This window comes from Monopterus albus, unplaced genomic scaffold, assembly GCF_001952655.1.
Source record: "Monopterus albus unplaced genomic scaffold, M_albus_1.0 scaffold183.1, whole genome shotgun sequence".
Lineage (NCBI taxonomy): Eukaryota > Metazoa > Chordata > Actinopteri > Synbranchiformes > Synbranchidae > Monopterus > Monopterus albus.
In genome coordinates, this window is record NW_018128063.1 from 846,725 (window position 1) to 857,884 (window position 11,160).

At 42.6% G+C, this 11,160-nt stretch overlaps 1 pseudogene; it reads right to left on the reverse strand.

Moving 5' to 3' along the window:
• Positions 1 to 9,234: 9,234 nt before the first annotated feature.
• On the reverse strand, positions 9,235 to 10,663 carry LOC109969841 (general transcription factor II-I repeat domain-containing protein 2-like; annotated as a pseudogene).
• Positions 10,664 to 11,160: the final 497 nt, after the last annotated feature.

Genomic DNA, 11,160 nt, shown 5'->3' on the forward strand with positions numbered 1-11,160 from the left:
TTTCAACACTTGATTATGTCCCCAGGTGTATCATCCTTGAGTCAGGCTTGTTTTACACCCTGACAGGATGTGCCAAAGTGAAACTACACCTGAAGACAATGGACATGTCAGGCCCTCACCTATCTATCAATTCAGATTTTGGGGAGACTTAAAAACAGGAGGAAGGAAAAGGAGAAGTACAGGAGAGTAGAAAGGAAGATGAAGGACAGAGGTGGCTGTGGCTCAGGAGGTAAAGCGGGTCATTTCCTAACCAGAAGACTAGCAGTTCAATTCCCGGCTTGTCCAGTCAAAGTGTCCTTGAGCAAACAACCCCCAGTTGTTCCCGGTGATGACAATGGTATGTGAATTTCTGAGTGCGAATGGGTGAATAGTGTGAAAGTGCTTTGAGTGTGCTGCAATGCATAGAAAAGCGCTATACAAGTATAAGACCATTTACCAGAAGGACGTGGTAGATGGGGGAATTTTACGAAAAAAAAAAAAAGCACTCCGGCAGGTGGAGAATGGAGGTATTTATAGGCAGGTTAGCAAGGGAAGGCTTGTGTTAGGGGTGTGGTTCTGCTCCTAAACCTCAAATGTTCATCTATATCTGGTTACTAAGAGTCTCCCAGTAGCACTGTAGTACATGCCTGGACAAATCTTATTGTTTTGTTCAACAAATTTTGACCTGTTGTGGTTGTCACTACATGTGTGTTTCTAGGGTGTCACATATTTAGGGTGTCACATTATAAATTGAGTGCAAGACTGAATGTATTGTCTTTAGTCCCGATTCAGCTACTCTTGTATCCAAATTAGGTGTTTCGGCTCCCTTAGTTACTGACACTGTCAGAATGATATTTGACAGCAGCCTTAATTTCGATAAGCAGGTAAGAGCCGTAGTTAAAACTAACTTTTTTCACCTGAGGATGTTAATGAAGGTGAAGCCCTTCCTATCACATGCTGAGTTAGAAAAAGCTATTCATGCTTTTATCACCTCACAACTCGACTACTGCACTGCCCTTTATGTCGGAATTTCTCAATCTCTTCTCCGGAAGCTAAAACTCGTCCAGAACGCTGTGGCTTGGCTCTTGTCGAATACCTCCAAATATGCCCACATCACCCCTGTTCTTTTCTCGCTGCACTGGCTGCCAGTAAAATTCTGAGTCGACTTTAAGGTGCTGCTATTTGTATTTAAGTCCATTAATGGCCTCGCCCCCCCATATGTGTCAGATCTCGTGTCTGTCTATGCTCTGCACACGATCTCGATACAAAAAATGGCGTGATCGCTCTTTTTCCGTGTATGGCCCCAAGCTCTGGAACTCTCTACCGACAGACCTACGGTCCAAAACTGCGTTGGCCTCTTTTAAAGTAACTTTAAAAACTCATCTCTTTAGGCAGGCTTTCAGTACTTAACTCGTTTCACAGAGACATTTTTTAACCTGTTTTATGTTATTTATACTTCAGTATGGAGTTTCCCCTTTGTTTTTAAAGTCTGTGTTTTAATTTACTTCAGGTTTCTGTTTTTTCTAGTGTTTTTTAACTCTTTCTTACTAGAGTACATATGTCTTGCTGTGAAGCACTTTGTGCTCCTTTCAAGTTGTAAAGTGCTATATAGAAAGAAAGTCACTTTTGGCTTTTCCCGTTTAGGGGTCACCACAGCGAATCGTCACACTGATGACTCGCATGTTGACATTTGACACGTGTTTTACGCCGGATGCCCTTTTTACCAAGTTTGTGTCTCTGTAAATATAATTTCTAATTCTGATTGTTTAATAGTACTGTAAACTACAAGGTGTTACCTTTCAGAAGAGATCAGGTACATGTATGTAATCTCAGGGTTCAAAAGTAGTAACCATTTCATTTTGGGTGTGACATTTTCAGACTTGTGCACAAAAAAGGGGGTGAAGCTGAAGGGATTTATAAAAAAAAAAAAAGAACAAAATTCCAGGAGGCAGCCAAACCAAGGACCTAGGATCAATTGTGAAAATATAGCAAAGCTCATTTTCCTCAAAGATCTTAATTGATTGGTTGATTATGCTTTCTCTGTTCCTCCATCTCAGTGGGTCTTCTTTAATAGCTCCATAATGATGCTACTGAACTGGACGTGTAAGACTCAGTCAATTAGAATAGTAATAGGCTCTAATTAACTAAAAAAAAGATTTTCAATAAAAAAGGAGGAGACAGCGAATTTGATTACTCATATTCATTAACTTTTCCCCCCTCCTGTCTCTGGACCTTTGCTCCCTCCATTTTTTTGAATATTTTATCTTGTGTGAAACATGATACACGCTGTCCCTGGCAAAGGCCAAAGACATAACAGCAGAAGAGGCTTTCTTCTGCTCTCATTCAAAGAGCCTTCCTTTGTTTCTGCATAATGAACAAGCTGCTGATGGCGGCAGAGTACATTTTAATTAGAGTTTTTGGAGGATATAAGGATGATAGGTGGTTTTAAATCAAAACCAGACAGTGTGAAGGCTTTTTAGGAACAACCCAAAGTTAGTAGCTGAAATATGTGTTTGTGTGTGTGACAGAGAGAGTCATGTTGTGCCAGCAGGTATCTGTAACAGTGCATCAATAATTTGCAGCAATTTTAACCAGCTCCCTCCTCCTATCTGCGTCTTTCTCCCTCATTCCCTCTCTGTCTTTTTTGCCTCGGGTCAAGTTAGCACCACTTAAGGACTACAACACTGGGCTCGATCACCATATGTTCTCTGTGTCTGTGTGGATGCATGTGTGTCCATGTGTATGTACAAACCTGTTTTGCTTGTTCCCCTACCTGATGCCTCGCGTCGCTTGCAGCCAAAGAATGTCAGCTTTTGAAAGACAAACAAAAACAGAGGCGAGCAGAGAGGGGACACCAGGTACACTAGCATGTGCCTACAGTATGTGTGTGTGTGTGTGTGTGTGTGTGTGTGAGTACAAGATGTGTGTGTGCATCCTGCAGGCTGGTTTGCTATGAGACAGGGCCAGATGGTCACCCCAGGCAAAGCAGGTTGGGCCTGTTTACCTGCTTCACTCTGGGTCATGTCAGCTTCGTTTTCAGCTTAGCCGCAACACGGTTCAAGCGTTGCTGCCAAAAACATTGCGATTCTCCCCCTCTCCTCCTCCTCTGCCACACTCTTCGCCTCCTTTTCTTACTTTCATCAGTGTTTTTAAAAAGATAACTTTGTCTTTCTGCTCCCCTGCAAGTGCATTTTTAGTTGTTTAAGGCATAATGAAATTGAGTCTGAAGAAATCTGCTGTGACATTTTGTGGTTTCAACAAAGTCATGTTTATCCTACAAATAATCAATTTTAACCCATTAATATCTAAGCCAAAATGTTTGGACATCTTTATAGTGGTTGCTTTGTTTGACCAACAATCCAAACCCCAAAATAATCAATTTGCAATGATATGAAGCAGGAAAAAGCAAATCTTAACATCTGATAAGCCGACTAACAAAACTGCTGAGTAATTTTCTGTTGATTGACGCTCAGCACCAGTGATAAAAGTGATATCAGTAGACTGATCTGAAATAACAACCACCACAAACAAATGGGTGGGTGGGGGGACATCACCTGGTAAAACTAGCATAATGTAATGTACTGTATCCACAGCGCTAATTCCATCAACACAGAAACAGCAAGTGATGCCATATTCACTGCTCTGCTGCCATGAGATTTTTGTTTATTCACTAATTAATTCCATTTGGTTCTACTTTGGTGTTTGTTCCTGTAGATGTTGTAAATTAGTCTTGCCTGTTAAATCACTGAAATGCTCTTAATGTGAAATGTTGCTGTGTGCATAGTTTAATTTCTTGAATTTTGTAGCTTACCATGCTAAAAAAAAAAAAACAAGCAAAATAGACTGAATTGTTTGATGAGTGACAACAGCAGTACAGGATCCTTACATGTTACTGTAATGATCAGGTGTGGGAGATATGATGCTGAAAAATGATAGAAATTTGTCATAAGTCTGTTTGTTTTCCCTATTGTTTACAACATACAGTATGTAAACATCATAGAGCGTAGTTAGTCATTGTAGACAAAGCAGTAAGCTGGACTGTTGTATGGTCATTTTAATTTGCATTTATTTGTGGTGACATGAGGGGCAGCACGGTGGCGCGGTGGGTAGCGCCGTTGCCTCACAGCAAGACGGTCCCGGGTTCGCGACCTTTCTGTGTGGAGTTCTCCCCGTGCTTGCATGGGTTCTCTCCGGGTACTTCGGCTTCCTCCCACTGTCCAAAGACATGCCGCTTAGGTTGACTGGTGTCTCTAAATTGCCCGTAGGAGTGATTGTGAGTGTTTGTTTGTCTGTGTGTTAGCCCTATGTTGGCTCTGCGATGGACTGGCAACTCGTCCAGGGTGTACCCCGCCTTTCGCCCGATGCTGGCTGGGATTGGCTCCAGCCTCCCCGCAACCCTGTTCAGGACTAAGCGGTATAGAAGATGAATGAATGTGGTGACATGCCTTGTTTTGTCAGGAAATCAGTTCATTTAATTAACATACAAAGAGACTTATCTGGTTATTTGAGAGGCAAGGCAGTCTTAGTACATTTCATACACAGAGGTAATTTAAAGTGCTTTACGTAGGCAAAGAAAAGCATTAATAACATTAAAAACAATAAGCATTAAAACCTGAATAAAATTAGTAGGGACAAAATAAAGATAAAATATTTTTAACTATGATGCTTTAGCACATCATGATATCAATGACAGCGAGTTTTTAAATATAGTGTGAAAGCAAACAGCTAATTAAAGTCCAATAACATGATCAAATGAAAATGAAAGGGGAATAAAGAAGAGTATACAGTACAGTGACCCTGGTTCTCTGTGCAGCTGAGATAAGAAGGAAAATTTGCACAATTCTGGCTTGAAACATGCTTTAACTGCTAATTAGCATCATATGCACCCACAAATTGAACTCTGCTTTTCTAAATATACATATACAGAAGCAAGAATGGATTTGTTCTAAACATTCAGAATAATTTTCATCAGTTTTTCATTACTTACTACAGTTTTGTATTTTTATAAAAGCAGATTTATGTCCATACCAGTATCAATCAGCTCAGCAGTGTAACATGAGGCTACTTCCATCAAGGCAGAACAGCCCTCTCTCTCTCTGCCCCTGTTAACCTCCCGCTGTAGCAGCAGTTGCTGGCACCATGGCTAAGCATGATGTCCGGCTGTAGCAGTAACAGGTGCCTACATGTTGCCTCCTGGCACCATGCCGCCGTAGCACAGCAGCCATTCTGGCAGCATGTACAGCCCTCCTGCCCAAGCTTTCCATCTGTAATCTGCCTAATCTAAATCCACAGCTGCCAGTCAATTTAGAGTGGTTATACCCTGATGATGACTCTGCATCAAAGTGATGCTCCTGTGTGTGCAGTAAAATTACAAAATGTATGTATTTTTAAGATTCAGTCAGATGGACAGTTTTGGATTCTGCTCTGTTTGCCCACAATGCAGTAATTTCACACATGCGCGCGCACACACACACACACAAACAAACATCTCACTCCCCTTTACTGTCAAACCCATCACCCAAGCAGGATCAGTCCTTTCCCCCTTCTTCTTCCCACATTGCCACCTGCTACATCCACCTTCCCCTCTGCGTCACAGCACCCACTGGCCCTCAAACCTACTGTCACCCCTTACACCCAACATCCCCTGCTCCCTCTATCCCACCTCCCACACACACAGACACTCTCCACCCTTTTTCCATTTCAGTTGCAAAGCTGGGGCCAAGGCGAGCTGTGCATATAGTCACAGTGGCAATCTCATCTATGTCCAATCTGTCATGCCACTGCCTTTCATTATTCTCCTGTGTGGGGGGAAAGATAACGCTGAGGCATATTTTATGGACAGTAGAGAGAGGGAAGAAGAGAATGATTGGGAAAAAGGGAGCGAAAGATGCCAATATGGTGGGGTAATGGGTGCCAGATTTGAGGGGTCCCACTCTGGCTAGAGGAGAAGTGTCACTTTACTTCACTGGTATCTAGGTCAAGGCAAAAGAAGTGATGAAATTATTTAAATGGAGGTTTGGGGGTGAAGTAAGGAGAAGGATAGAGGGGGAGCGCTGGTCAGTCTCCATTAAAAATGGACAGCCTGAGGGCCTGGGTGGGGGGTGTAAGTAGGCAGTAGCCATTCTTCACGGCCACTCCATGTCCCCATAAAATCGGAGCTTGTACGCATGCATGCCGCTGTTGCTGAATATGGAGGACTGAGGGAATGTGAGGGGGCCACCAGATGAAGGAGGGAAAGGATGAATGGGTGAGGAGAGGGTGTGAATGCATTGGGGTCAGGTATTCTCTTCTGTCACCTCAGTTGCTGGGCTGAATGGATGACTGGTTGTCTGTCTGCTCAGTGTGCTGGAATGATTGGGTCCTGGCCTGCAGAGAATGGGCTGGCCAGTTTTACATATATACATATATCATAGACAGTGTCATGCTGTGTGTGTGCGTGTGTGTGAGAGAGAGAGTATGTGTGTGTCACATCTGCATTGCGTTGGTTTGAATATACAAATAAGACCCAGCAATGCCTTTGATTTTGTGCATGTGTTGGTGTCCGTGCATGTGTGTGTTGGTGCAATTGTGCAACATCCAGATGTCAGCACAGCCTCACTCAATGTCTGTCATTGAGACAGTGGGGGTGGGGTTACGGTGACCTGTTTTAAATATAGACAGTGTCACGACAACATGCCCGACTCGACTTATAAAACCCATTTGCATAATGTTTCTCCCTTATCCCTCGCTCCTCTGTTTTTTTTCCCTTCTTCTTCCTGGGAGACAGGCAGACATGTCATGTTTTGCCTTTGTCTCAGCTGTTCAGTTGCAAAAAAGATGTCATGTCAAGGCTTTCCAAACACAAAATGACAACTATATACCTGTATCACACAGTGGAGAATGGAACAAAGTACAAATAGAGCAACAAAGTGTGGCACATAAAAAAAAGTTTAATTGTGGCATTACATCAAATGAGAAAGACACAGCACAGAAGTTTGCCAGTACAGTGTGTCCCTGTTAAATAACACTAAGATGTAATAAAAAAAAATAACTGACAAGACCCAAATGAAACTAAGATTCACACATCTTTACACCTCTCTCTGCATATTTTTACTCTGGAGGTGTTATTACTGTGCTGCTAAACAAGTCAAGATCTTTAAAAAAGTAATGGAAAAAAGGTTGTCGAGATGACACTGATGGGGCATTTTAAGACCTCATAAACCCTAGATTTTGATTTCTGCTTAACTTTTGCTACATACCTTGTCCTTCCCTAACTTGTCAGTATGCCCTTCGATTTGAATGCACACTCCACTCTGGCAAACTAATTAATTATTCCTCTCTTCACCCTCCTTTATTCATCCATTTTTTACCTTTGTGAAGAATACATGCCACATTCCTTCAATACCTTTCCTTCTCTCAGACTCAGTGCCTATTCATTAAGAATTCAAATTAATCTGTATTTACTGTAGCGCCTGCCAGCTCTGCTCTCAAGTGCAATTTCTATCAACAAGGTTGAGTGGGCTTTTGTTTCTCATAGCCAATTGGAATAAAGCATGCGCTCTCTTTGTCCCTTTCCCTCTTTTTTTTTTCTTTTTTTGATGTTCAATTGAATGCATCAACTAGTCTGGCACATAAGATGGAATTGACATTCTCCCACAGTGTAATGCTACAAGGACTTTTCATTTGACATTTGATCAACTCTGAAATTAAGGCACTGCAACAGTTGCAAAATGAATCTAAGCTAATTGTGTTTTACTTATCTCTCTGTGTGGTATGGTCATAACAGAACTTCATATGTTGGAGAGAGTCCTCAATATGTGTCTTTGTTCAAGTTTAAAGGATATTTCTGTTCTATTACAACTTTTTTCCGTTTCCACCTCCGCAGCTCTTGCGCTATTTGTTTGTTTGTTTGTTTTCGAGTTTTCTAGGTTTTCTGTGTTGCTTTTTGTGCTGTCACTTTCCCGTAAACTTTTGGGAGTTGGGCTACCAAGAATACAAGTTTTATTGCGTTTGCATTATGTTTTTATACTTTTTACGAGGCTTTGAGTCTGCCTGGGGAGGACCCTGTTTGCCAACAGTCGGCCATCTATGCCAGCAATCCTTCTGAGCTCCTTGTGATGAGCTGCCGTGGATTTTCCATGGTGAACATGGCACTGCACTACATCCTGCAGCACCTCGACTCCCCAGGGACCTATGCATGGGCCCTCTTTGTGGACTTCAGCTCGGCATTTACCATCATCCCAGACATACTCCACTTCAAACTGACCCAGCTCACTGTGCCTGCCCCCGCCTGTCAGTGCGGGGGCTTTCTGACAGACAGGAAACAGCAGGTGAGGCTGGGGAAAACCACATCCAGCACCCAGACAATAAGCACAGATGCCCCACAGGGATGTGTGCTTTCCCCTCTGCTGTTTTCAGTCTACACCAATGACTGTGTCTCGAAGGACCCCTCTGTCAAGCTCCTAAAATTTGCTGATGATACAACGGTCATTGGTCTCATCCAAGATGGCAGCGAGTCGGCCTACAGACAGGAGGTTGAACAGCTGGTCTTATGGTGTTCAGCCTGGAGCTGAACATGCTCAAAAGTGTGGAGATGACAGTGGACTTCAGGAAGAGCCCCCCCTCACCTTACCCCCACTCACCATACTTGGCAGCGCTGTATCAGCAGTAAAGTCCTACAACATGGGTGTCAAACTCAAATACACAGTGGGCCAAAATTTAAAAAAATGCCCCAAGTCGAGGGCAAGACTGGTTAAGTATTTATTGAAAACAAATTGAAATGACCTTATTGAATATATTGAACCTGAACACTGAACAGAAGTTATTTCCTATGAAACAACATCAATCATTAAATAAATGAAAAATCCGTTGCGTTCATTTCTTATGGCTCTTTATGCAGTGTTTTCAGAATAATTTAAAGTGAAAACATTTTCTACAGACCAACAACAGCCAGAAATGAATTTACTTCAAAGAAAAATCAGATGCCCTGTAGTAGCAAGTAAAAATAAATAAACATGCATTAAAGCTCAGTTTGCTGCTCTGTAATACATTTCTGAGGAGGAGACCTGAACATGGCCGACTAAACAAACAAGAAAAATGAACAATAAAAAAAATAACCACACCTTAAACTTTAACAAATACACAATAAAATAACTGCACTTTAAACAATTCAACTGAACAATAACTGCACTTTTCTACTTGACCATTATACAATCAATCTTGTACATTTGTGTAATTATTATTTATGTAATTATGCTTTTACACTTTTTAATTCAATTAAGTACGATCTTCTGAGCCAGACACTTGGTGTCTCATCTTGGATACAAGTTCATCAATGTCTGGGGTCATGCTCTGAGCTGAGTAGATCCTCAGGATTGAGTGAAGGTGTTCCTCAGTTAGACGACTTCTGTGTGACTGTGTACTGGGGAACAGTGGTAGAGACATGCTCTTTCATGGTTTGGCAGCACGAAAAATGGCTCAAGTTTTCTTGTAGCATCTGCAGCTCCCATAGGCGCAGCTTGGTTTTAAAAGCCCTCACTGAAGCGTACATGTCTGTGATCAAATGGTCGCACCCCTGAAGCTGCAGATTGAGTGCACTGAGATGGCTCATGATGTCACACAGAAACTTTTTGCCCCGGAACTCTGTTGTGTCTTTCCCTTTGCTTTCCATGAACTCACAGATCTCCTCGCGCAACTCGGAACATCTTTTCAACAGTTTTCCTTGGCTTAGCCACCGCACCTCTGGGTGATAGGGCAAGTCACCATATTCTAAACTTAACTCCTCCAGAAAAGACTGGAACTAGTGGTGATTTAAACCTCTTATGACGTTAACTGCTTGTGTTATGGTGCTCATAACATGTTCCATTTTCAAGGATTTGCCACACAGTGATTCCTGATGAATGATGCAGTGATAAGTTGTCAGTTCACCTGCGCCGTTTTCCTCTCGCATCTTCTCCTGGATCCTGCCAACCATTCCACTCTTTTGACCTCGCATCGCGGGTGCTCCATCTGTGGTCAAGCCCACAAGTTTATCCCAAGGCAGCACTATTTCATTCACACATTTGGATACCTCCTAAAAGATATCCTTTCCCGTAGTTGTGCCATGCATTGAGTGTAATCCCAAAAGTTCCTCTGTTACGCACTGACTTGAATCCACCCCACGGATAAAGACTGATAGCTGGGCAGTGTCAGAAGTGTCGTTGCTCTCATCCACAGCCAGGGAGTATGCTATGAAATCCTTTCCCTTTCCCATCAGTTGTTGTTGTAGATTGGTGGCGAGCTGATTTACATGATCAGCAACAGTGTTTCTGCTCAGGCTCACATTTAAAAATGCTTGCCTTTTATTTTTATTATTTTTTGTCAAATTTTCCCTCTGTAAATAGTCGGGCTGATTTTGCAATCTCTGCTGCCACAATAAAACTAGCCGTTACAGCAGCCTCGCTTTGTGATTTGACATTTCTGAACATCCTGCTGTGACATCAGACTTCTTTTCAATTCTTCTATCTTCTGGAGCCTTTGTTTCATGTCCAAATCCTTGTACTTGTCTGTGTTTCTTTTCGTAGTGTCTTCTTATGTTATATTCTTTCATTACAGCCAAACTGTCTCCGCACAGAAGACAAACAGCTTTTCCCTTCATATCTGTGAACTCTGTCTCCCACCTTATTTGACAACCCCTGTTTTCAAAGTCCACCTTCCGTTTAGCCATTTTCAGGGAGAGGGGTAACGCTAGCTGAAAGTTGACCACAGGTAAGCTAACTCACTCGATCAGGCTGCCGACAAACAAGCGGGAAAGGGACTCGCGTTCGTGGGCCTTTGATGGACGTGCCGTTGCACTAGCAGTGCATTGTGGGATTTGCAGTTCTAATAGTGTGGTCAATATACCAGCAGGCCAAATCTAATAATAATTAGAAATTATCATGTGGGCCAAAGACAATTCCATCGCGAGCCTTGAATTTGACACATGTGTCCTACAAGTTCCTGGGCTTCACTGTCTCCCAGGACCTGAAGTGGACGTCCAACATCAGGACCATCATCAAGAAGGCACAGCAGAGGATGTATTTCCTGCACCAGCTCAGGAAGTTCAACCTGCCCCAGGAGCTGCTGGTACAGTTCTACAGAGGAATCATCTGTTCTCTGCACCTCCATCACTGTCTGGTTTGGCTCAGCAGCCAAACAGGACAAGTACAGACTTCAGCAGACAGT